Below are 27,743 nucleotides of genomic sequence, written 5' to 3'. Positions count from 1 at the left end.
TGTGGAATTATTTAGATGACTTTTACTTCTTCAGAGATTGTGCATATGTACTGATACTGGTGGACTGTAGATGTCTGAGTAGACTTTTATGATGGAAATGTTCTGAATTGGGCAGTTTTGTCATGACTGGTGTATGCATTTTGTTTCATTGTTTACTGGAAAAAATTCAAAACAATAAATTTAAAACACCCTCTAAAACTGTACTGTATTGTTCAAGGAATATAATTTAATACAATCAGGAAGGTGTATGAAAGAGCATGTGTATGTTTCGTGTGCAAGGGGCCTGTGATTTGAAAATAGCCCAAACCTAAAGTTAATCTGCCACTGGCAAAATGTATTTTCTTTAAATGTGGGTTTCAATGCTGTTTCAGTGATTGTGAGTTTTCAAGGGCAGAGAAGTTTTAATGCTAAGTCTGTTCTCATTGTGAGACTGCATTGCTTTGTTTAACAGATATGATATCTATTAGTGTTTGCACTGTAAAATGCAAAATAAACCTTTTAAATGAAGTCCAAATCATCGCAGAAGTAAAGCAGTATGCACATTAGTGTTTATGGTAAATGGGGTGAAATAGCCAAGTAATGGTTCATTGGAATGGCTGTAAGGGGGAAAGCTCCATTCGACCATGAGTTTGTGAGGGGGAAAGGACAGCAAACTCAAAGACAGCCCCGGCTGAACTATACCTCTCAAATGGCCAGATTTTTGCAGAATGAATAGATTTTTGCTTCTTATTTTTCATTTGTTCCTCATAAAAGTTGTGGTTTTCTGTCAAATCATTTAGGAATGAAGTCACTAAATAATGACAGACACTGAGTTTCAGACTTCATAACCTTCAGAAAAATGCATGCTAAAGCAAGACCTGTTATTCGATCAACTGTCTCAGTTTATACAAGAGCAATTTTTAGTACTGTTTATATGTTCTCCCCATATATTTGGCCTTGTCCAGATTTCCTGCATTAACAGGTTGAGAGGTACATGCAAATAAATTGCTTTATAGAATTAGGCATATCCAAACCTCTCAACTGTCCCCAATTTTGGCTCAAAATGTTGCTCTTCCCCTAATAATCCCTCTGCAAAATGGCAATTTTGGAAGAAAACATGGAGGGTTTACAATTAATAAATAACTGTAATAATCAGTTATAGATTACTTTTATTTCAGAAATGCATGTAGATTATTTTATTTTGTCAGCTGCTCAAGTTAGCAGTACTAATATTAAAAAGTGTCCCTTCTTTGACAGGTTCCTAGCTGTATTGTTTGGCTACTTTATATTTTTGAATCACATTTTTGGTCCATTTTTCATAAAATTGCGTTTTTTTTGGCAAATTAGTGGCAAATCATTAAAGACTGAAGTTAGGAAATAATGACAGACATTTCAGTTTCAGATTTCATACCCTTCAGAAAATTCATATTAATGCAAGACCTACTATTCTATTATCTTTCTAAGTTTATAAGAGTAATATTTAAAAATTGTCCTTATTTTTGGCCCTTTGTCCCACTTCTATGTATGGCTTTGTCCAGATTTCTTGCTCTGAGGTTGAGAGATATAACAAATGTGTTAGGGCCATCGCAGTCAGCCAGAGACATTTCAAAATGTGACATACTTGTTACACCCCACTCCCCCATGTGGTGACTCTGGATGTGTCCAAGCAAGGCAAGGAGCAGTTATGCAGTGTAAATGTGCAGAATATCCCTCCATCCAAGGTAGACACAAGTATTACAATGGCTTTTCATCTGTCCTTGATTTTGCAGAATGTTCTGGTTTCTGTTATATTTTATACTGTCGATTTATGCTTTTTATTATTCAGAAAGTGCCTGTTGCTCTGTGTTTAAGTAGCAGTGCTTTAATGACCATCTGGTAAGCTTGTCTGAGATTGTAAGATGCAAGTAAGTTTTAATAAGCATACGGTTAAAGAATTGCCAACATTGAAAGCCTTTCTGTTGTTGCCATGCAGAGAATACTTACATAACTAGATAACATTTAATCCTTGGGTATTGAAATGCATATGACAGTATTTGTAATAAAGGACAGGATTACATTATTTCAAGAGCTCATTACAGGCTTTACCTGCAAACTAAACAGAATGCCAATCTATCATGTGTGGTCAATATCCTGTGCAGTAATCCTTTAAGCAATGTATGTTGAGCTTGTTTCTTGTTTGCTTTTCATTTTTTACTTTGATCATGTTTTCCCATGAAACAAGTAGATAGTTGTTGTCAGGCAGCAGGTCTTTTTTGGAAAGGAAACATTTTTACAAGTGGGGGTATCACAGAGATTGCTACATTCAGCATGTTACTTGGTACTTTAATAAAGCTGAATATAAATTATAATTAGAACTGAAGTACAAGGAGAAGTGGTTTGAGTTGAGTGCTGCTGGTTTTTCTTGTACTTCAGTTTGACTAGCATTCCAGTAATGTATTTAAAAAGTAATTTATTTTTTCATGCCTCACAACCTTTTTGTTTCCATCTAGATATTAAGTAAGCTCTCATGCAGCCAATGGACTGAAATATGTTTTTTCTTCTACACTTCATTTTGTCTTGATTGGACTCTCATAATGATGATTTGGCACCCAGGGCAGAGTATTTAATTAAAGTTACATTTTTTTGTGGTTTTGAGCATAGCTCCTCCCCTTTCTAGTTGGCCACACAGTATTCCCATTGACCCCCCATTCAGCTGTCTCCTGCAGCCCCCCCCCTTTGATTTGAAGTCACCAGCCGCCACTGCTATTCCCCTCTTTTGATAATAGGGGTGGCAGCTTGAAAAAATAGATAGGTGTTACAGTGTGTAGGTTTTCTATAAATCCTGGTCTCAAAACCCCCCCTCATCAAGTTTTGTAACTGTAATATCCAAGTAATCAATATTGGTCTGCTCAATTCGATGAGTGAACTGTAAGAAATCTGTACTAGCTTCCATCTGCCCAAGAAATACCTAGAATTCATCAAGATTACCATGCCATAAAATAAACAAATTGTCCAAGTATCTGAAATATGCCTTACATAGCTTAAATAGTGGTAACAAAAAGACAACATCCAACTCTCACTTAAGAAGCACTCCATTTGCAAAGGTCGGTGTGCAGTTTGCACCCATCGCAACCCCAGAACATCTGATGACACAAAGTGTGTAGATGAATTTGCCCTGATTAAGGGCATGTTCTTAGAATGTGATTATCCTAGTGAGTTGCTGGACAATACAGGGAGATCTGTGTTAAGTGAGCGATCCACTATTTATGGACCCATTATTAAATATGGGTTCACAAAGGTATTAAACAATGCCCAAGACACACAACCCAGTTTTTCTATGGCTACAAATATGGTGGTACACTGCACACTGGATTTTAAAAATATTGAACACATTATTTTCAAAAATTGGCACATATTAAATTGTGATGAGAACACCAAAAAACTGGGTAGTAGGACTCCCACATTTGCATACAAAAAGAGAAGCAATCTTAAAACCTTTCTAGAAAGAAACCCAGTGCAACACGATAGAATGTTTACTACAACTTGAAAGTGTGGTAGATGTAATCAATGTTGTTATATTAATTCTGATTACCAGGGGTATCTCAAAGACAGAATAGTTAGATATGAGAAAGATGGCAAATACAACTGCACTTCAGAAAGAGTTACCTATTTTGCAGTATGCTCATCTTGTCAGACTTTTTATATTGGAAAAAACAACAATGCACTGAACAAGAGAGTTTATCAGCACTTATATAGTATATCAAAAGGGGACAACAAAAGTGCACTTGCATGGCACTCGATGTCCAGTAGCAATTTTACTAAATTTACAATTTTTTGTTGTTGATCAAATATCACTACAAGTGTTTCTAGGCGACTGGAAAAACAAACTGCTGCACCAAGAGATGTTGTGGCAGCTTAGGTTTGATGCAGCAACTTTGCCAGGACTAAATGAAAACATCTCCATAGCTAGTGAATTAAAATTAAGATCGAATAAAATTAAAAAAAAAATATAAAATGATTTAAATAGCATAAAGGTACACATAGGGCTGTGTTTTAAAGAATATATATTAATGTAAGGAAATTGTGGTTTTTAATGTAAAAGTTTGGTGTAATGTGTCTTTAATGTTCTAAGTTGTGGGGTCACATGATTGATCCTGAGAGATGTGTGAGTGAGGGTGTGTCTTTTTTACTTTGATTTGTAACTGTATTTGAACTCACACTGTTTTTGTAAAGTCAGGTTCTGAAGATGTCTTTTTTACAAGATGAAAGTGCTTAGCCTGTGGTTTATCAATAAACGTTTGTGGATTACTGGTTATCCTGGCTTTCTATGGCTTCCAGTTTTTACTTCATATTTTATTTTTGGCTGGAATTGGTGTGTTACGTGTTTGGTACTGATATCTTTTAAGTAGAAATCCTGCAACCCTCCTTATTAGAGGGTTGTAATAATACATCCTTGCTGTACTTTGCTATCTGTCTTGAACAACCATTCCTGGAATAAGCCCTCTGAATCTTGTGATGGTCTGACAACCTTCTTTTCCTTCACCTTTTTCACTTACGCTCAAAATGAACAACTTCTCTACTCCTTCACCTATACTTTCTTCATCAAACAGCCTCTCGCATAATGGCTCTAGTAGCTACATGTTTATCCTCTCCTTCTCTCACTCTTTGCCAACTTTTACCATGCAGACACTCCTCATGCTCTTTCCTGCTTTACTGAGATGCCTACACACCTGGAACAGAAGCAAGAAGCTGGAAGTGCCATCAACAATAGCATCCCCATGTGCTACGAGTAGAGTTTTTATTTGTAATCATTCATACAATTCATATCATTTACATATTCACATCTTTACATTATTTACATAAAAAAACATATTTAAATACATTATCAACTTCTTTTTAAGTATTCCCCCCACCCTTCACCCACAAACGAAATCATATTTTCTCCAATATTTTTGTCCATTTTTCATTGTATTTGATCTCATTAAGTCTCTCATTCCATATCGTCCATGTTACTTAAAGTATAACTCTGTCCATTTTCTTTGTTTCTATTGAGACATCACTTCATAATAACCATATTCTATCATGTTCATATTTAACATTTCAAACTTCAAATAATCTTTAACCAAATTATGTTTACGTACTTCTTTCCATAACTCTTGACTTCTCTTAAATTTAAAAATAAAACATGTTCTGTAGTTTCAAACTCTTTATATTTATTACATATTTTATCCTGTTTAATTTTGTATGCCATATTTGTTTTTACTGATAATTTACCTATGGACAACGTCACAAACAATCATTACATTATTTTATTCTTTTGTTATCATTATCACTTTTTCTTACTTATTTCTATGTCTTCCCATGGATCAGCAAAATGAAAGGATTTCATAATAATAACATACCATTTTTTTCGATTATTTTCTGGTACATTCTTTTTTTTATTTCCCATAACACAATTTTACTATGATGCCCTGGCTAAATTACCCCTAGTAATATTAATACCACCTCTAGTGAACAGAGGCTACTAGCCTAGTGAGACTATCCTGGTCAACAAAGGATAAATAAAATAAAGTTTTCCACACCTAACAAATACTTTGGACTTGTAGCCTCAGCTACTGGATGTCTTCATTTTGGATTTCAGTGAAACTAGCATTCTTTTTCAATAATACTAGAATTCTTGTTACTCGCATGTAGCATCTTGTCTCAGCCATTCATCTTTCCATTAAGATCTGGTTAGTCATTTTTCTTGTGTTACTTTTACAGTTCATCATCTTCTTCCTCTGCAATTAATTCAATATTGGGATATAGAGTTTCATCCCTCTTGGAGTCTATGCAGCTTCAGTCACCTTCTGCTAGAAATGATCATCTCTCTTGGTCTGGTGTGTCTTCAGTCTTGCAGTAGGACTATAATTGGTTATCTTGATCTAGAAATAAACTTCACAGCTTCTTCAGCCATCTCATTATCTTAAGACATTCTTCACTTGATCTAATGAATAAGACCGTTTCTACCTGATTTAATTAATTTTCTTATCCCTTCTAAAACTGGAAAATAAAACTTTTTTGCACATGATTTAGTTTAGCAATTTTAAATTACTGTAACTATTTTTGGAGCAGTTAAACTGAAACTGAATATAAAATATATCTTGTTTAGCCAGGCAGTAGAGGCCATCTCGGAAAGTGTAGCAGTGTTTTTTGTGAGGGAAAGTTACTTATTTCTATTTTCTGAGTGTCTCAGCATCATTGGGTCTGCCAGAGTTGTACTTGTTGTTGGTTGTTTTGTTGCTTTTGTTTTGATTACTGCTGTTAATTGTTTTCCTTTTTGTTTGGACTGTATTAAACTGGGTCTTGAACACTCAATTAAATATTCTTCCACACAATTTCACGATTTTTCAGAGTCCTTTTACACCAGGAAGTATAACTTTATTACACTTGATTTAGTTTACCAGTTTAAAGTACTGCATCAGTTTTTTGGAACATTAGACATGAATTTGCAATTTTCATAAAGAACACTTTGCTTAGCTATGTGTCTGGGGCCATCCTGGAAACTGTAGTAGTTATTCTTGTGAGTGAAGTTAAATTTCATATCTGACCACTATTGGTTCTTCCAGAGCTGTTTTCCTGATTGGTTCTTTTGTTTTACTTAATTGCTATTTATTGTTGCTCTTTTAGCTGTAATGTTCTGAGCTGTAACTCTGTGCGCTCAATTAAGACAATGTCCACCTGCTGTGACATTTTTCTCAGAGTGTCTTGTATTGCAAGAAAGCTGATTTAAAAATAGTTTCTGTTTGTAAATTCTTGCATACACTGTTGGAAACACCTGGGTACTGGCTAGTGTGATTCTTAATCTGGAAATATATTGCTGATTGATAAGTATATTTCCTGGCATTTTAACCTTTCAGAGTTCTGCATTGTCTTCATTTTGCCTGACTGAATTGTTTTATATATTTTCTGACTTTGTTTTCTGTTTCTCATCTGTCCTGAAATTGTTTTTTTCTCCTCCCTCATCCTATTCTTGTGGTGTTGTTATAGTTATTGGCTTTGCAGTTGCCCGCCTCCACTGTAAATTTGATCTGGGACACCCCTCCCAGTCTGGTGTTCACTCTACTTAATACAGAGAGAACATTTGAGAAGGCAAACCCACTTCCTCTGCTCCTCCTTTCTCTCTCCTTGCACTTTACTAAAAAAAAAATTGCACTTTATTTTGCTTTTGTCTCTTCTTAAAAGTACTCAATTGTATTTATTTTGCTGCATTTATTACTGCTTGGTAGTAGCCTGATTAAATTTTAACTGTTATTCTAAGCCTTTCAGTTTAAACACTTGGGCATCAGACCAGTTGTTTTAAATTAAGAAGGTTTGTGGCCTGCACTGTTGTGGCAGGACAGGTAGCTTACATCCTTCTAAATTGGGAATTACTGATTGAAGGCTCATTGTCTGATATTCTAAAAGTGTATTAGTTCTGGTTTAAGTACTTGGGCTTCAGGCCAATTATTTTACATTAAGAAGGTTTGTGGTTTACACTCTTGTGGAAGTAGAGGTTAGATTCTGCTCTTCTGAGCTGAGAATTTCTGGTTAAAGGATTATTGTTGCCGCTTATTTGAACTGTTTCTTTCTGAAATTGGTGCACCTTGTTTGCTGTAGCATAGACTAGAGTCATGCATGCTGAATCTAGCTTTGTTTGTATAACTTGAGCACTAATCCAGGACATCTTTTTTGGAGAAGGTTCCCCTGCACCATAGTGACAGGAGTGTGCAGTTAGAACTTGTCTGATTGAAGACTGCTGGAACAGGGCTCAGCTTTGAGCTTTTTTACTGGTTAATTGGGCAATTCTTTTAAATCAGTTTGCTGTTTCTATTGTTATATATATAAAAAATGCACTTTATTCATCTGCTTTTACTGTATTGCTGTTTCTTCCTACTGTATTGAATTTATTCTGCTGCATTTATTATTGCTTGTTAGTAGCCTGATTACATTGTAACTGTTATTCTAAGCCATTGGTGGAAATACTTGAGATTCAGACCAGTTGTTTTACATTAAAAAGGTTTGTGGCCTGCACTGTTGTGGCAGGACAGGTAGCTTACATCCTTCTAAGTTGGGAGTTGCTGATTAAAGGCTTAGTGTCCGTTATTCTAAGAGTGTATTAGTTCTGGTTTAAGCACATGGGCTTCAAGCCAATTATTTTACATTAAAAGGTGTGGTCTGCACTCTTGTGGAAAGTGAGGGTAGATTCTGCCCTTCTGAGCTGGGAGTTTCTGGTTAAAGGCTTATTGTGCCTGCTTATTTGAACTTTGTATTTCTGAAATTGGTATGCCTTGTTTGCTGTAGCATAGACGAAATTCAGACCTGCTGAATCTAGCTTTGTTTGTATAACATGAGCACTAATCCAGACCATCTTTTTTGGAGAAGGTTCCCCTGCACCCTAGTGACAGGAGTGTGCAGTTAGAACTTGTCTGATCGAAGACTGCTGGAATGGGGCTCAGTTTTTAGCTTTTTATTGGTTAATTTGTTTAAATCAGTTTGCCCATTTGCTACTGTTATATAAAAAAAAAATACACTTTATGCATTGCTACTTAGCTAGGGATAAACTATTCCTGGTGCCATAAAGTCTGCTCTTCAAATATTCCCTTAAAACTAGCCAGTTTTTTAGTTTTAGCACTCAAATCAGTTTCTTTGAGCTCAGCACTTGGTCAGAACTCGTTGTAAGCACTAAATAAGCTACAAATTACTACAGCACTCAACTTTCCTCACTCCTCTAGAGGAAAACAGTTTTAGTATTTAATAAATAAGCACCTATCCAGGCATGTATAAGGGTCAGCTCCCGGTGTTTTCTCCTATCTACCTGATAAATCTGGGCATCTTGGGGCAATACAGCAATTGCCTAATGTACACAGACAACCTTCTCCTCCTACCACCCAACAATACAACCTGTGAGAGATGCACTTGTATAGCCAAACTGGAAGAAAAGCTCTCTTCACCCAAGACTGGACTACACAGTCAAGAGGAGAAGATAAACACTTGCACCACACCACACTCATCACATAGTCCCTCAAAACCTACACCACCAAAACACACACATAGCAACACAAAACAAACCCCAACATTCACAGAGGCTGTCAATAAAAATCTGCTCAAGCAACAGAGACCTCCAAAGCAGAAATTCATGCAACCCCCACCCCCCCAACACAACCCAAATGACATATAGCCTGCAAACACAGTGTGCCACTCAACCACAGCACATAAGGCACAACAATGTACCCAACACTCTAGTCATAGGTGACTCTATAGTCAGGCACACTGATGTTCCATTCACCAGGCTAAACAAGGAGAAAGTTACTGTCAGCTGCCTGTCGGGTGCCATGATCTGCCACATAATGCATGCACTCAGGTCACTCCACAACAAGTACAAATATGACTCTGTCATTGTCTATGTTGGTGTGAATGGCCTGGGACGTACCTCCCTGGACTACATGAAAAGAGACATGGAGGAGCTCTCTGATCTTGTAGCCCAGGCAGGTAAGACCCTAGCAATGAGTAGCATCCTGCCATCACCCAGAATGATACCACAGTACAAAGACAAAATGATTGACTTCAACAACTGGCTAAGCTTCTGGTGTCATTCTAAGGGGATCCAGTATCTGTCTGCCTGGGATGACATGATTGACAGACCACGATGCTTTGCCAAAGATAGCCTGCACCTGTCACCCTTGGGATTTCGGATATTGGCTAAGGCTCTTGCCAACCCTATAGTGTCTTTTTAGGCAAGGTTCAAATGACAAATTTCCCACCATAACAGGTACAAGCAAGCAAAATCTGAGGGTAATGCCACTCAATGCTAGAAGTCTAAACCAAAAAATGCATTCACTCGAGGCACTCCTTAAAATGGAGAACATCAACATCTGTGCAGTGACAGAGACTTGGTTCAAGGCTCCAGAGAGCACCCCTGCATTATCAGGCTATAATTCATACCACACCTTTCAGCCACCTAACCTGGACCAAAACACTAAAGGTGGAGGCATGTCCATATTCATTAAGGATATCCACACCTCCAGGCTAGTTGCTCAGCATAATGCATCCGAGATTATCCAAGTGCAACTAACTTTGGGCAAGACTGCAATTCAATTTGTAACTTGCTACAGATTCCCCACCATGCCCCAGGATTCACAATCCTTATTTCTTGATACACTGGAAAGTATTAGGGTACAACCCAACACCCTAATAATAGGCGATTTCAACTACTCCAACATTAACTGGGAAAACTGCTCATGTACCAACACTTTTGCTCAACATTTTCTGGGATTCATAAATTCCAATGCCTTGGATTAACTTATCCACACCTCCACCAGGGGCAGCAATATCCTAGACCTGGTCATTACCAACAAGGGAGACCGGTGTTCCAGACCAGAGTCAATTCCTTGTTGGTCAGATCTGACCACAAGCTAATCAGCCTAGACATCCACATCTCATCCCCACCCCTCAATTATGGAAACCACCATAAAAAAAATTCTCCAAAGCCAACTTCACACTTCTTAAGACAGAAGTGGCAAACTTCACAATACCCATGCAGATGGACAATAGAGGTACAACTGCTGAATCCTACACAAGTGCACTTTATAAGCACTTACATGAGTGCATGGATCCCTAATAGAACCAAGATGCTATCCCCCAAAAAGAGGAAGCCAATCTGGTGGTACTCTGCCAAAACAAACTCTACAATAGAAGAAAGAAACTGTTGCAAAAAAGAGTAAAATCCCATGATTGGAGGAACTCCCTGGTCAGCCTCAGTATGAAGCTGTGATCCCTCATAAAATCCTCCAAAGCTAGTCATGAAAACAAAATTGCCACTGATTCTAAAGACAACCACAAAGGATTCTATAGCTATGTCAAGAATCTTAATGGCAACACTCAGATCTGGTCTGAGTTACAGCACAATGGCACTAAATATACAGAACCAACTGATATTGCCAACATCCTGGCAGATAGGTTCAGTGCTAACTTTACCCTGCCTCAACCCCTAAAGGGCCCATCTCTATACCGGAAGAAAGCAAACTTCCTGTAATCATGGCTGTAGAGGTAAAAAACACACTCTCCAAAGCCAAGAACACAGCATCCATGGGACCTGACAACATCCCAGGCTGCGCTCTAAATGAACTACAGAATGAACTGGCACCCCACCTAAGCACCATGTTCAATCATAGCCTCACCTCAGGCTTTGTGTCCACTGAATGGTGCACAGTAACGGCTATCCCACTCAACAAAGATGGTGCCACCATAGACCCCAGGAACTACCGCCCCATTAGTCTAACGAGCCTGGTCTGCAAGGCCATGGAATGTATCATCATGGAACTTATAAACAAAGACATTGGTAATCTCCAAACTCTGGACCCCACCCAGTTCAGATTTGTAAAAGGCAGATCATGTCTTTTAAATCTGATTGACTTCTTTGAAGCAGTCACCAAAGCTGTAGATGAGGGTAAGATGGTTCACACAGCCTATTTAGATCTCGCCAAGGCTTTTGACACCATCCCCCACTCTGGAATTATAAATAAACTCACTGAACTAGGTATAAATCCCTATGTCACAAGATGGGTTGCCAACTGACTCACTGTCAGAATCCACACTGTGAAAGTAGCAGAATCCAAATCCAACTTCAGAGCAGTGACAGTTGGAGTACCACATCAGTCCTGGGTCCTCTCCTGTTTGGTATCTACTTTTCTGAAGTACTTGCTAACACAGAATGTCTTGGCTAATGAAGTTTGCAGATGACTTTAAACTAGGTGCCATAATTGAAACTCCTAACGATTTGGACATCCTATAAAAGGACCTCACTGAGACAGATGCCTGGTGACAAAGCCATGACCTCAAGCTCAATGCCAAAAAGTGCATTGTCATCTCCTTTGGTAAAAACTCTGCACACATGAACTACCACATAGGCCGTAGTCTACTTAACACCGAAAGTGTGATAAGAGACCTTGGGACACAGGTGGACAGTAGTCTCTCCTTTGATAATCACATCACCACAGTAGTCAGGGAATCCTTCTACATGGCACACCTCATCTCAAACGGTTTCTCATTCAGGAAAAAAAGAGGTCATTGTTCCGCTCCACTCGTCACTTATTAGGCCCATTATAGAGTACAACACCCCTTTTCGTATGTACCTCACAAGACATCTACAGCAACTGGAAAGGCCGCAGAAATACCTCACAAATAGGATTATTGGCCTCAAACAGATGCCCATGCAGACCATCTCAAAAAGATCCAACTTTACTCCGTCGCATATCACCTACACAGAGGTGATCTCTGCCAAACAATCAAAGCTATGTCAAGCCCAGAGCTGTTGAACATGGTCCACTTAAAGAAATCCCAATCCCTCCAAGCTACTTGCTCTAGGGACCTAAAATTTATCACCACAATAAACAGAACATGCTGAAGGGATAGATTCCTGTCCCAGAGACTTCCCATACTCTGGAACAAACTACCTATCTATATCAAACAAAGCTCCTCATTAGCACTATTCAAGAAAAATCTTGATGATTGGATGGGAAATAGGAGCATCACCCTGTGGATCACCTCTGTGGCTCTGCTCGCCAGGGGCACAGGAAAATAATTTTCTTGGGTGGCGAAAGCCAGGGTACCTTTTTGGCTAGACTTGTATAGGCCCTAGGGCCAATAGCCTAGTACCTACCTATGAACCTATGAAAACTTTATTACACTTGATTTAGTGTACCAGTTTTAAACCACTCTGTTTTTAAACTGAAACTATACTTTTCATATTTTTTCTTAATCAAAACCTTGTTTGAACTGGTGTTAGGGACCTTCTTGGAAACGGCAATAGTTATTCTTGAAATATAAGGTTAATTTCTATAATTTTCTGAGTGTCTGAACACCTGTAACTGTTTTAGAGAATTTAAACTGAAATTAAAACTGCATTTTTCATAAAGAATTGCTTGCTTAGCAAGGTGGTGGCATCCATCTTGAAAAATGTACCAAATATTGTTGTGAGAAAATGCTAGGTGTTGGCATTTTCTGAGTATTTTGAGCACCACTGGCTCTACCAGAGTTGTTTTCTGCTTGGTTCTTTTTTTTTTTTTTTTTTTTTTTTTGCTTAATTGCTATTTACTGAGAAAGCATGCACTGACCACCAGCAGTTCTTGCGGAATAGTGGGAATTGAGCACATTTTCATCTTTCACCTTTAATCAGATATTACCAATGCATCATTTGTTTCCCTAGTTGATAGTCATCTTAAATGTGCCAATGTCAACATTAGCTTAGACTTATCTTCTGTTGGCTGCTCTGACTTGTTTCTAGCTGTGCTGGGAGCACCAGAGGGCTGCATGAGGTGGTATTGTCACCACTGCTGCTATTCTGATAGTACACCCTCACCCTTTCCTTACCTTTCAAATCCAGCTAACACTTCAAACACTGAAAAATATGGAGAGCTGGCAAATGTATCCCCTTCCCTTGACAGCCTCCTAGCATATGGCATCCTAAGGCAGTGTAATAAACTGCCTTATGGTCATTGATGATGGACTCCTATTTAAAACAGTAAATTCTTGTCTGTAAGAATTACAAATACCTAGCTAATATGGTGACATTCTTCTTATGATTAACCTTGCCTAGTCATATCTTCAATTCAACCATTGCCACATTTTCAAACAAAAAAATATAAAAATGTCAGATGTTGATGCTGTAAAAAAGTACTTGGCAAGGCCTCCTAGAACTTGTATGAACAGACCTTATTGTAAGTCCCTCCACTCACCTTCTCCATTTACACCTATGTCATCAACTCCCCAGCAGCAAGTTTGTTCCTAATAAAATTTTTGCAAGCTAGCTTCTGGTGAAAATGTTTTAGTGACAGGTGATTCAATTGTTATGCATACAGATTTTCCACTCACCAGGCTGGAAAAGGAGGACAAGGTTATTGTCAGCTGCCTTTTGTGTGCCAGGATCACAGATACTACAAGGGTACTCAAGTTCCTTTTCCAAGGAAATATTACTATGACACGGTGGCTATCCATGTAGTAGGGAATTACCTGGGGTGCAGAACTCTGCAGGACACACAGAGAGACATGTTGACATTTTTTATGCATTTGACAGATGTAGGTAGGACTCTTGTCCTGAGTGGAATCTTCCTTCAACAAGTATGATGTGTAGGAAGATAGCTGGCTTTAACAATTAGTTTGATTACTGATATCATTCAGGGGAGTTCCAGTATGTATCAGCCTGGGACAAGAAGATCAATAACCCTATTTGTTTTGCAAATGATGGCCTGTGTCTCTCATTCAAAGGTTTCTGTATAGTGCTAAGAGCCTTTGCTACTCAAATAGCATTTTATTTTTAGGAAGAGTACATCTTGAAGACATCTCAGCTTATCATATTCATCTAACCTAACTTGGACAGCATTAAGATGGCTCTTCACAACACTCAACATTAGGAGTCTAAGATACAAATTGCCCACTCTTGAGGTACTGCATCTGGAATATATCTGTGTATATGTAACTACAGAAACTTGCTTTAGATGTAAAGAAAGCACCCCCTCCATCACTGAATTTTTCACCTACCATACCTTCAGGCCTAGTGGAAACTGCAGTGGTGTCTCAGTATTCATCAGAAACCACATCTCATCTACAATGATACTTAGAGATCAACAAACTGATTTGTTACAATTTTATTTTGTCATGGACAAGACAAGTTTTCATCTTACAGCATACTGCAGAATGCCGTCCATTCCCCAGATAATCTTGTCAGATTCCTGGAAGTTTTAGATACATTCCTATAAACAATAACTCAATAATCCTAGGTGAAATAAATTATTCCTATATAGATTGGAACACCAATTACTCTAATGTAGGACATTCCCAGACATATTTATATTTAATAAACCAGAATTTCTTTGCTCACATATTTAACAACCCCACTAGAAGCCAAAATGCTTTTGATCTGATTCTCACAAATATTACCTCTACCTGTTCCACTCACCTTGACTCTCCTTCACCATTTAAGTCATACCCTAAGCTTGTGACATTTACTCTCAAAACCAATGCAAACTCATAACCAATGCCTACTTATTTAAGAACTTCAGAAGGGTGAACCTTATACAACTATATGATTAAATTTCTAAATTTACCCATGACACCACCGCTATTAACTTTGACATAGCCACCAGCTACACTAGTCATATGCCCACTTAAATGAATGCACAGATCCCACAGTCCCATCTAGAGCCAAATACAGTGAGAAATTTAAAAACAAATCACCCTGGTAGTCACCAACATATATAAATGTTTTACCAAGAAATAAAAACTACATAAAGTGTGCAGTAAGGCTAGGCTTTCTCAAAATGATGATATTATATAAAATATCATCAAGAAACTTAACAGCACTATATGGCCCAGCAAAGCAACCCAAGAACTTAGATTTCATTTTGAAGAGAAGAATGGCTACATGTCTTTCTTTAGCTATGTTAGGACACAACAAAATAACACTCAACACTGCCCTGAACTTTTACTTAATAGACCCCACCCTTCCCTCTAACCCCAATCATTATCATAATAATCATCATCATTATAAATCCCTTTTCATTTTTCTCACATTGGGTTGGGGTCTCACTTCAACTGTAACCATCTCTCCTGAGTCAAGTGCCACTCTTCTACCTTCTTGGACAGTAATGCTTGACTGCTGCAGGTCTTCTCCTATGCAAGCTATCCACATCTTTGCTGGACATTTTTGTTTCCTCTTGCCTTTTTTTTCTCTCTCAAATCTTTTTCACCAAATCATCTTACATTTTCCTACATATGTGCACAGACCACACTAACCTGTTCACTTTGACCTTCTCTGCAACAGCAGCTACTTTATCTTCTCCTCAGACATTATTGTTACTTCTTCTGTCTCAAAATATGCACCCTACTACCCATCTCAAGCACCTGCTCTGCTTTCACTGCCTGGGTTTATGCACGGTACAGAAGTACTGGTCGCACCATTGTTTTGCACATCTAACTTTTTGACTTCTTTGACATTCTTCTGTCATGTATCACTCCTGATAAAAAAAAAAATAAAAATAAAAAATCCAACCACGTAGATAAGACATACAATTTATTGTACACCACCAAAAAAAGACTAAGCGCTTTCACTAAATTCATATAGCATCAGAGTCATTTTGGATTCAAATCCTTGCAGTTTAAAAAGAAGCAGCATCCAATCATTTCACACAAATAATTAGTTACATCATTTCCTATTAATTTAAACAATTTTATGTATAAAATCATATATATTATAATAATTGTGATGTTTTTAAAAATATATTGATGAATACCTTATATGTATGCCTCACAAATTCACCATAATCTATTTTATTACACTTGCCCTTTGTTTTAGCAATGGTTTCAGGGAAATGTTATTATTCAACCCTGGAGAATTTTGAGCATTTAAATGCATCTGCCAGTTCATTTCTTTTACTTCTACTTCAGTTTCCATATCCCCTCCCCTCCCATCTATAAAAACTCTATCTATTATAAAGAAAATAAACTTTTTAAAGTTAATACATTTTTTACTATTAATAAATAAGGCATTAAATTTATTTTCTTTTCTGATTGCTCTTTGATGTTCATCTATTCCATCTCTTAGCCTCCGGTTTGTTTTGCCAACATAAAATGCTTCACATGATACACAGGTTGCCACATATACTAACTTTGATGTATTGCAACTGCATTTTCCTGGGTATGCAATGGTTGCCCCATAGGAGCTTATCACCACATATGGCCCATCATTTACCATATGTGGTGATAAGCTCCTATGTCCCCAAATAAGCATGGGCCTACACCTACACAACCGCTCATTCTCTTTCATTCAAGCTATTGCACTCTGCTCCAGTGTCCTGATGGTAGATGCATTGTAGTGACAGAAGCACCCTCCATTAATTCTCCCACAAAAATGCACACAATGAAACACACACACACACACACACACACACACACACACACACACACACACACACACACACACACACACACACACACACACTCACACACACACACACACCATATACCCCATATACGCCATACCTGTCCCTAACTTAATAAAATGCCCCTGACGCCTCTACTCATGAAGATGACCCTGCCTTTGTATGTTGCTAATCCTTACGGTCAGTTAATAATGTCAGGCTGTACATTGTCATTCTCATTAGGGCTGCATAAAAGCACAAAGTGATGTTTGGGCTGTTGCTGTTGTTTTTATTATCTTTTTAAGTGAATCACAGTAATAGTTTAAATAATCTCCCCTGTGTTGTCTACTTTACCTCCTTGCCTTTTACTGAGACCTCCCCCCACTGTGTCTCACAACTCAAGGACTGTTTTGAGCATTATATCATGTTAGGCATTAGGATTTTATACTTATTATTCTGTAAAAGCAAGCTATCAGATTAGTTATGGTAATGCGTTAATGTTATTTACTTCTGGGTAAAGGATACAGAATTTGAATCCTTTTTCCTCTCAGCACATTAAACACTTTTTTCTTAGACACATATTTCTGTGTTCTCCTGTTTTCTAGTGGGACTATAGAGAACAGGAATAGGAGAACACAGGGTTTGAGTCTTTTTAAGTGCTTTTATAGCATAGTATATAGAGTATTCCGGTGCTTAGTGTTGCTCCATGACCCATGTTATCTTTCTTTTTCTTATTTTATGTCCCAACATATCCCTAGTGTCAAGTGCTCCCCCTGCTAAGTGTAGTTAAGATATAATGTATACAGAGTTCTTCCTGTTGGCTAGTGTTCCCCCTTACCTATGAATGCCTTTAAGGCACAATACAAAGCTGTCTCTGGTGTCTAACATTTCCCTTCAACCCATGTGTTTGTTACGTGCCATTAAGGCACACAGTTAAAGATGTATCCCTGGTTTCTAGTGTTCCCCCAACCCACATCTTTATACTTATCATTGGTGTTTAGTGGTTCCCACCAGTGTTATAGGATTTGCTTGTTATTTTAGGAAAATGAAGATATGATAGCCCACCAACCCCCCCCCCCACACACACATATACAAAACACACATTCATACATTCTGTCTCTCAGACACACACACACACACACACACACACACACACACACACACACACACACACACACACACACACACACACACTCACACTTATACACACACTGACACCTACATTCACACATGCAGCTACACTCACACCCACTCAAACACACATGCACACACACACCCTCACACTACCTAAAAGCTAAATTCCTTAGCACTTACTACCACAGTGGGTGAACACCGGCTTCTGACCGTGTTCATTAACATAAGTGGTCAGAGATAATTGTGCAAATTTATGCAGAAATAACTTGGCTGCATAAATGCCTTACCACTGGCAGTTCCAGGAGAGATAATATTGCTAATTTGCATATGCCTGTTCCCCAGAATGCCTCATTAGCACGTAGCATAGCTGCAGAGCCAGCCAACAGTAGTGTTGCACTTCTTTGTGCATAAGCACTGTTGTAGGGCTCTCTGAATACATCTCATGGTAACCTTTCAGAAATCAGCCCTTTATTTCTGCTAATAACACTTTTTTAGTTACACTTACACATTTTAGCAAAATGACCAGTATTTCCACATATTCTGTCTGTAACATTGCATGCTAGACAACCTCTTATCATCATAGAAACTATATGCAGACCTCACACTCATAGGTTGCAGTTGATTGACATGTAAACTTTTTTCTTTATTTACTATCATCATGGCATGCTATGTTTCTCTGATAGTTTGTTTACTTTTTATTTATTTTTTTTTTGCACAACTATGTTTCTTTCGAATTTATATTCTGGTACTTTTTTTAAATGTATTTTACACAATTCTGCCATTTCACTCACTTGTTTAATCTGCATGGTACAGAGTTCACTGAAATTATTTCTTCACTATTAAAACCACAAAGTAGCTATTAAATGGCAAATACACTTTAAACTATAAAATAATAAAGACACTGAGATGGAGCTGATTTACTTTCAGAGTGGCAAGAAGACAACAGTAAGGTTTAGAAAAGCCCACTTTCAGAAGCACTGTCTTTCTTACCCGTCAGTGGTGATGAACCTGTATTTGTTCTGGTAGATGGATACATCTGCAGGATTATGTAAATGATAAAGGAGTAAAGTTCTGCACTATGCTCATTGCATACTGACCACTTAAAATGGTATCAGGTGTGCATGGGGCATTAAGGTTTAATTCAAAACTTTCTAACCACTCACTGGATGATAGCACCACTGCCTACACTTGCCTCTCACCTCAAATATCTGTCCTCATTTCTCCCTCTTGTCTCTCTCAAGTTTGAACCATTTTCCATTCATATAATATAAAAATAAAGATAACAGGCTAAGATGAAGTATAGCATTTCATTCTGGCCTCTTCGGCATCACTTTCCTCTACCCCAAACAGATACAATGATCAGCTCTTTCCCATTCATCTCTTTAAAATACTTCTGCATTTTTGCCACCTTGTCATATATAATATTCATTCCCTCGCATTCAGATAAAATATAAACATTTCCAACCTCCCTTTCTATACTTCCAACATTCACTAATTTCTTCCTTTCTGCAGCCTTATTGGTGAGTAGGACCATGTGTGCATAATTCTTATTCACTGATTCTCGAATTACTCCTAAAATATCTGACTGTCTAACACATATCCCTCACTTCTCTCCCTTCCATGTAGCTCAGTTTACATTGTATCTCTAACTCTCTCTTCCTTATTTGAATTTATTCTATTCTTTCTTCCTTGTCTTATAATTTTACCCCTGCCTTCTTTATTATATCACTCAATTTCTGAAGGACTAGCCTCCTTTCCCTTATGTCTACCCTTTTCTTTGTCTTTTAAATTCCAGCACATACTTTGGGCACCCTTAAATTCCTAAATTGCATGTGCTCCTATCATCTTCCTTGAGTAAGCCCCATATTTCCTCATATTACACAAAGTGTTTTCATTCTTCAGTATCTATCACCTGTACCATTCTTGGCAGCTTCTCCCATGTATTTGTACCTCATTCCATTTCCTGAACTTGACTGTCTTCCCTCCTAGCATGATTTCCTCACTATATTACCACTATCCCTAGTATTCCTTTGTTCCTTCTTCTATTTCCCTTCCTCGCATTATTCCATCCAACCTCTTGCAATTTCTCTGTACTCACCAACCAAGTAGCTCCTCACTATGGGAATTTCACATCGTCTACTTCTATCCTATCCCCAAATGTCCCTTCCACTTTTTTGTGATGCTTCCCTTTCCATGGATATACATCATTTCATTTTTGTAATATCTGAGTACACATATCATACCTTTCTGGGATAAACCTTAGTAAATGAATCACCTGCTTTACTACCACCAGTCCTGCCACATTTAGTGTTTCATAAACATATGAACTGTACCTTTCTACTTTTCATATCATTTAATTCCTGTCTCTCCCATTCTGTCCCATTCCTGTACACTGTTTAATTTGTCCCCATCGCCATCCCAAGAGTCCAACAAAATTTTCTACCAGTTCTGCTAACCACTATTTATCCTGTCCCTTTCCCAGCTTCACCATAACAACTTTAATTTTATTGCATTCTATACCTAAACTGTTGTAGAAACTATAAAATTCTGTCATTAAAACCTTCAGTGCCTTTAGTGCTTTCAGAATGAATATAATCATCCCTGAAAATTGTGACAAAAACTTCTTGTTGACTTCCTTCTTGCCAGTAATGCTATAATTATAGGGAATACACTATATTTCAAGGACACCTTGCTGATTTCTGTTTCTTACCCTCACTTATGTTGATAATTTTCATTCACCAATATTTTATCCCTAAACCTGTTATAATGTTATCACTATATCTCAACAGTCCAGATTTTTGCACCATGTCCAGATTTTTGTGTCATATTTTTGTACCTTTTCTCATCAAATTATTTTCTTCAAATCCTTTCTAATTTAAAAAGGGTTCCCATCTCTCTGCATATTCATTTTAAGGCTAGCCTGTAACTGTTAGTTAAAAGGGGGTGGCACTGTGGCACAGTGTATAGCATTGATCATTGACAGCAAGAGGTTGTCCATTTCAATTCCTTGATGGATTGCATTCTCTATGGGGTCTGCATGTCCTCTCCGTGTTCACTTGGGTTTTCCCAGGGTGTTCCATTTTCCTCCCACACTCCAAAGATATGCAGTGGGTGGAATGGACACTCTAAAGTGACAGTAGGTCTGCATGTGTGCATGTGTGAAAGCACTATTTTGGCAGGGCTAATCACTCAGCAGTGTGAATTTTGGGTCTAGATGATTGTCACTGTTGAAGTCAAATCCTGACCCCATGTGCAAAAATGGGAAAAAGGTGTTGTGGATGGATGGTTAGAATGCTCTGAATACACATAACTGAATTCTTTGCACAGGGATGTCTACAGCTTACCTACTTGAAAATTACAGTTTGTTGCAAAGATATAAGAAATTAAACCTAGACATTAACCACTGGTGTGGAAACATTCTTTTCTGCAAATTAAACTCTCTTTAAAAAGCTGCTGTATATTCTGTTTTGGATGTCTAACAATGAATACCAAGGACTATCAGCAAGTTGGGATGTTTTTCAGCGTAACAGTGGGGAGATAACTTGAATTACATTTTCATTCCATTCAAGAACTGTATGCAATTCCTGATTTGTTACAGTAAAAGATTGCTTCTTTTAGAATTTGCTAACTGCTATACTTTTTCTGGTAGTGTTAACATGGAGTATTTCCTTAGTTTATTTACATTATATTGCTATAGGCATCATTATTCAGAAAGATGGCTAATTATATTTGCAGCTACTTATTAATGTCTTGCCTGTATAGTATTCACAAATGCCTTACCACTGATTTTTTTGTAGTGAATCCTTACTTTCCTTGCTACTTGGTATTTTCCTCTCCCAGCTACTGCCTGAGCAGGGGTTCAGGGCAGCTAAGATTAATTTATTGTATTTTAACTGCCTTAATATAAGACCCCTACCCCTCCTACCTGCAGACTTGCTCTAGGTTTATAAAACTTGTATGTATTGAGCGACACGCTGTCTCTTACTCTTGGTACATTTGCCACCTTCTTTTTGGCTTTAAGTTTCACTGCTTCTGCCATGATGGCTTAGCAACTCTTCAACATACTCCCGATGATAATTTCTTCAAAAAAGAATGGCTTGCCATTTCCTACCTTTATTGTCAGTAGTACCAGGAACAGGTTCCTGTCATTAAAGGCCTGGCTATAAATTCATGAAGCAGATGTGATTGGAATCAAATATATAGATCCACAGTCTATTATCAACATTTACTAAGCCATTTAAAATCTAATGTCAGGTGGTAGGATGAGGTGAATGGATACTGTTACTCATTCAAAAAAATAAATACATAAATAACATGTACAGTCACTGCCTGTTCCAAGAATACCTAAGATTGTGATGCTATTTGGCTTGAGTGCCACAACACTGTCATTGTAGGGGATTGTAATCTCCAGTGAGGCAAACATAGTTCAAATTGCATTCCAAAACAGTCAGTATATACTTCTTCAATTAGCATAAGCATAAAACAAACCGATCACTAGAATGCATAGCACCTTGTTTGCACTAACCAGCTCAACAGGTGCTTTTCCACTACAGCTGAAGTGCCTTCTTTCATTCACCATAAGTACAAAGTTTCATTTGTTATACATTCTACATATCACCCTTTAAGAAACCTGATTACCATAATTTTATTTATTTAGCAATTTGTTTACTGTGAAAGTCTGACTAGGACAGAGCCTATTTTCAGCGGAGGTGCATGGAAAAATGCTCCAGATGCATGTCTTTGGATTGTGGGAGGAAACCAGAGTACCCAGAAGAAACCCATGGGAATGCAGGGAGGACATGCGAACTCTGCACACAAGGTACCCTAGATGAAAACCGAACCGGAGAACTCTTGCTGTGAGGCAACAATGTTGACCGCTGCACCACTGTGCCACCCATAAATACTATAATATTAATAATATAATAATATTATAATATTATTCTGATACTTTTCTAATTCTTATACGTTTATCAATATTCTTTTTGAAGAAAGTTAATGATTGATTTGATCTGACTAAAATATAAAGTTTATCCCATACCTCTGGATGCTTGAGTGCAAAACATCTGTCACTTTTTTCTATTATTGATATTTGCTTTCTGATTACTTTCCCTGATATGATGTTAGCTCTCTACACATTCTTTTCAGGAATATACTTACAGACAGAACTAGATGATTCATTGTTATATTGACCAGGAAGATGCCACCTCTAAGTAACCTACCAGAAACAGGAGGCAATAACAACTGAAAAGGATGGTGACCAATCAGCTTCCAATGAGTTGTTTATCTCTGCTTTAATGCACTGAGAATATTTGTCATGACTTTTTGTCTTTTCTAGCACTTTGGGGACTTGTAGTTTTATACTGAAATGTCACCTATAGTAAGAACACTCTGGAATTTGTGTCAAACGTGGATAACCGATATATATTGTATTTATAATGTTTTATAGCCGTTTGATGACAAGAGGTGGAGTCTGGACTGATGATGTTTCAATGCTCTAAGAATTTAAACTACCTTACTTCATAGAAAATACTTCCTTTCTACCTACCTTCTATCAGTTTTCTGACTCCACCACCAAGAGGAGTAGCTAGGCCATTTGGTGTTCAGGGCAAGAGCCTCATTTGGTGCCCCCTCCCCCCACCTACAGAGCAAAAATTTTGAACAGGAGTGGGAAAAATGTCTTGACAACAACTTTTCAGAAATACATAAACCAAGAGGTGCAAAAGCATGTCCAAACAGGAAGTTTTATTGAAAATGTAATGCATTTTCAAAGTTAATCATTTAACTATCATGTGATGCATAACCAAACGTAACTCAGCTTTAACAATTTAAAGAAGCCACACGGATACTAAAAATAAAGGAAAATTCAGCACAATCCACATCTATTTGCAGATGTAGTCCAAATGCCAACAGCAGCATAACAAAACTATACTATTAATAGCTTAGTATATATCAACTGCAACAAAGAAAAACATAAACTAACTGTGGTACAGACAGAAAAATGAAGATCCAAGAGAGAAGAAGCTACAATATACAGTCTGACCCTTCTATCGTTCTTTCTTTCTTTAATAAATACTGCACAAAAAAGGTTAGTGTGCTTTGTGACACCATTTGTACTTGAAGTTTGCATCATATTAACAGCTCCTTGTAACACACTGTTTTAATAGTTAGTGCTAGTTCAGTAAACACTGGGTCTATACAGCAATGTGTGGTTTATTGCCTGCTAACAGCATGCCCCAGTGGCATAATAAGATACAGACACACTGAGTGTGGGTGTGCTCTACTAGACAATATAGGCTATACCTCTGAGTGTCTTATTTCCATTATAAAATGACCTACAAACATAAAAAATAAATAAAGATAAAAAAATATAAGTGAGTAAGCAACAGAACAAATAAAAAATGATTGGGGGGGGGGGCAGAGAAAAATAGTCCCTTAGATTAAATTGCTTCTGACAGTATGAGTCATACTGAATTTATCATACAAATACACACACACACACACACACGTGCACACACACACACACACACACACACACACACACACACACACACAAACAAACACATTATTTTGTTACGGCACAAAATAAACCATAATAGGTACATAGCCAGTTCACATGCTAGTCACCAATAAAGGAAGTGTCTGAGCAAAAATTATCTTCATTTTAATTATAACATGTATTTTATAAAAGTCCAGTACTAATCCTAAATATCTATCAAGTCCAATAACTGTTTGTATACTGCATTGCATATACCTGTCTTATTTTATGATACTCTTCAGCTGCTTAAACACCAAAGGAAGAAGAAAGGTTTCCAAAGCCCTACACCAATCTCAGACTCAGACACACAGTGCAATACTTTGGGTAGCACAATTTGTTATTCTGCAAATCTACAGTAATCATGATTATTTCAAGGTACTCTAATGGTGACTTCAAGAAGCCTATTAAGAATACAAAGGACAGTGAGAACTCAGTTTTGATTGGACAAAACTATTTTTGATTTATTTTTCTCCTTAGTTCACCTAGGTAACAAATGGACTTAGAGTACTTGGCAACATGCGCTGAATACTTAACCATGGCCCTTGAGCATACTTCTCAACTGTCCAAATTTTTGAAGAATGTTTGGATTTTCACCTCATAACATTTGTGGCTTTCTGGAAATTTAGTGAGGCCTGAACTCCTTAAATAATGAATACATTTGTGTTTCAGACATCTTTTCCTTCAGAAAATGCATACTAATAAAAATTGTGTTATTTTGGCAATGTTCTACATTTAATAAATACAAACAAGACTTTGGGATAATAAAAACATAACCATACTGTAAACCCCATGTGTTGGCAGATGGACAGACAATGTATACTCCAAATTAAGGAAAAACTACAACTAATTTTCCACTGGTTATAGGCTGCTATCTTCGCCTTGAGGAGGATCCCAAACATGCAAAGCAATCCTCCACAACTTGATTTGCTGGTCCCAGGAAAAACAGACTTAGCATGAGCAACAGTAAACTTCACTTCCTTTGAAACGCATTCATTGAAAATGCATCTGGCCAGTAGCAGATTATGTGTACCTTTACACCCACAGATATCCCCAAACCCTGCAATTATAGCTACATTGTTGACTACATCTATCCCAGATACCCATGTCAAAATAATAATGACTAATGTCACATATTCAAAATTTATTTCACACAAACACACACAAGAGCCAAAGTATTCTAGCTAAATTCTTTGTTACTCTCTCGCTCATGCATGCTAGTGCTACAAAGCCAGACTGACTGTTTAAAAATGACCATATAAGTACATTCATCCACAGAAAGCCCCTACCCCCACCAGCAGTTATAACTACTCTGTTGACTGCATGCACCCTTTGTTATGATGAAGTAAATTACATTTACTTTATTGGTAGCTTTGGATGAACTACATGAAATTATGTAAAGGATATTAACATCACAACATAAGGCCCAGCCATCAGCAGCATATTTTAAACAGAATATTATTTGTAAGAGTATAAGAAATATCAACCACCTAATAACATAAGCTAAGTCAATATACACTGACTCTGCAAAAGTGAAAGTCATCTGTATCACTTTAAAGAACACCATCCCTAATGCAGAGGTTGCTGTTCGCAAACAACTTTGCATTTAGTACTTCACTGGTAAATGCAGGCTTTGCTACTCTTGAAGAATAAATTACCTGTGTTGCATTAAAAATCATGTGCCAGATCAAATATTGCAATAGAAATTGTCTGGCAAACTGGAACAACAGGTATGGAACAGGAAATATCTGGCAAATGACAATAACAAGTATGCAGTAGGAAATGTCTGGCAAATGACAATAACAGGTATGCAACAGGAAATATCTGGCAAACTGGAACAATGGGTGTGCAATATCAAATGTCTGGCAAATGACAACAACAGGTATGCAACAGGAAATGTCTGGAAACTGGAACAACAGGTATGCAACAGGAAATATCCGGCAAATGACAACAGGTATGCAATATAAAATATCTGGCAAATAAGAGTTATTTAATAGGAAATGTCTGGCAAATGATGACAATAAGGAATGTCTGGCAAACGATGACAACAGGTATGCAATAGGAAATGTCTGACAAACTACAGCAACAGGTTCATGATTACTAAGCTTGCATTCTTGGAGCCGAGCACAAATTTCCAATTGCTCCAAAGGATCGTCTGGTAAAATACTTGCTCAGTGTCACACTAGAAATAAAAAGATTCAAATCTTGCACTCTTGCCACAAGGCTTAGATTACTATCAAATCAGAGTTTGAGCCCTCTGGGCTAACAACTAGACTAGCACCATATTATTAAATGCAGAAATCCTTTACAGTCCGATCTTGTAGAGAAGACTGTACCACAGTAAATGCAAAAATTGATTACATAAAGGATGCTGAGGATCAGATGGTTCTGATGATCATTAAACAATGCAGACTATATGACCTGACAAATGTAAAACCCTGCATTTGCTGGAGGCTCTAAAGTAAGTACTGCAAAAATGCACTACGAAAATGCAGCATGTTTAGTTTATATTACACAATCCAAGGCCAATAAATTCCTTATTGCTGTGAATAAAGAAAAACAATTACAGACAGTACAAATGCATCATTTGTTTAACAACACACAAGCCATACAGAAATCAGAAATATTACTGCATATATATATATATATATATATATATATATTTTTTTTTTTTTTGGTGGGGGGGGGTGTGGCTACATGCTTGAAGTAAACTTACATCTCATTTTTGACCTGATCACTTAAAAAGTTACCAGAACATGTTTTGCAACAACATGTACTGATCTGGCAGTTGGATGCAGAATCTTACTCAGGGTTTGACTCTGACAAGCCCCATAACTAAGAGGCATTAAACACTCACATGCACACACACACATACACACATACACACACACACACACACACACACACACACACACACACACGCACACACACGCACACACGCACACACACACACACACACACACACACACACACACACACACACACACACACACACACACACACACACACACACACACACACACACGCACACGCACACACGCACACACACACACACACACACACACACACACACACACACACACACACACACACACACACACACACACACACACACTCACACCTGCTGTTAAATACTGCACAGGTGGACCCTATTACTACCATTATACCGGACACCTGCTGTTAGT

The sequence above is a fragment of the Protopterus annectens genome, chromosome 1.part0, assembly GCF_019279795.1.
Source record: "Protopterus annectens isolate FY-2018-M chromosome 1.part0, PAN1.0, whole genome shotgun sequence".
NCBI classification, from domain to species: Eukaryota; Metazoa; Chordata; order Ceratodontiformes; family Protopteridae; genus Protopterus; species Protopterus annectens.
This window is presented reverse-complemented; position numbering follows the sequence as displayed.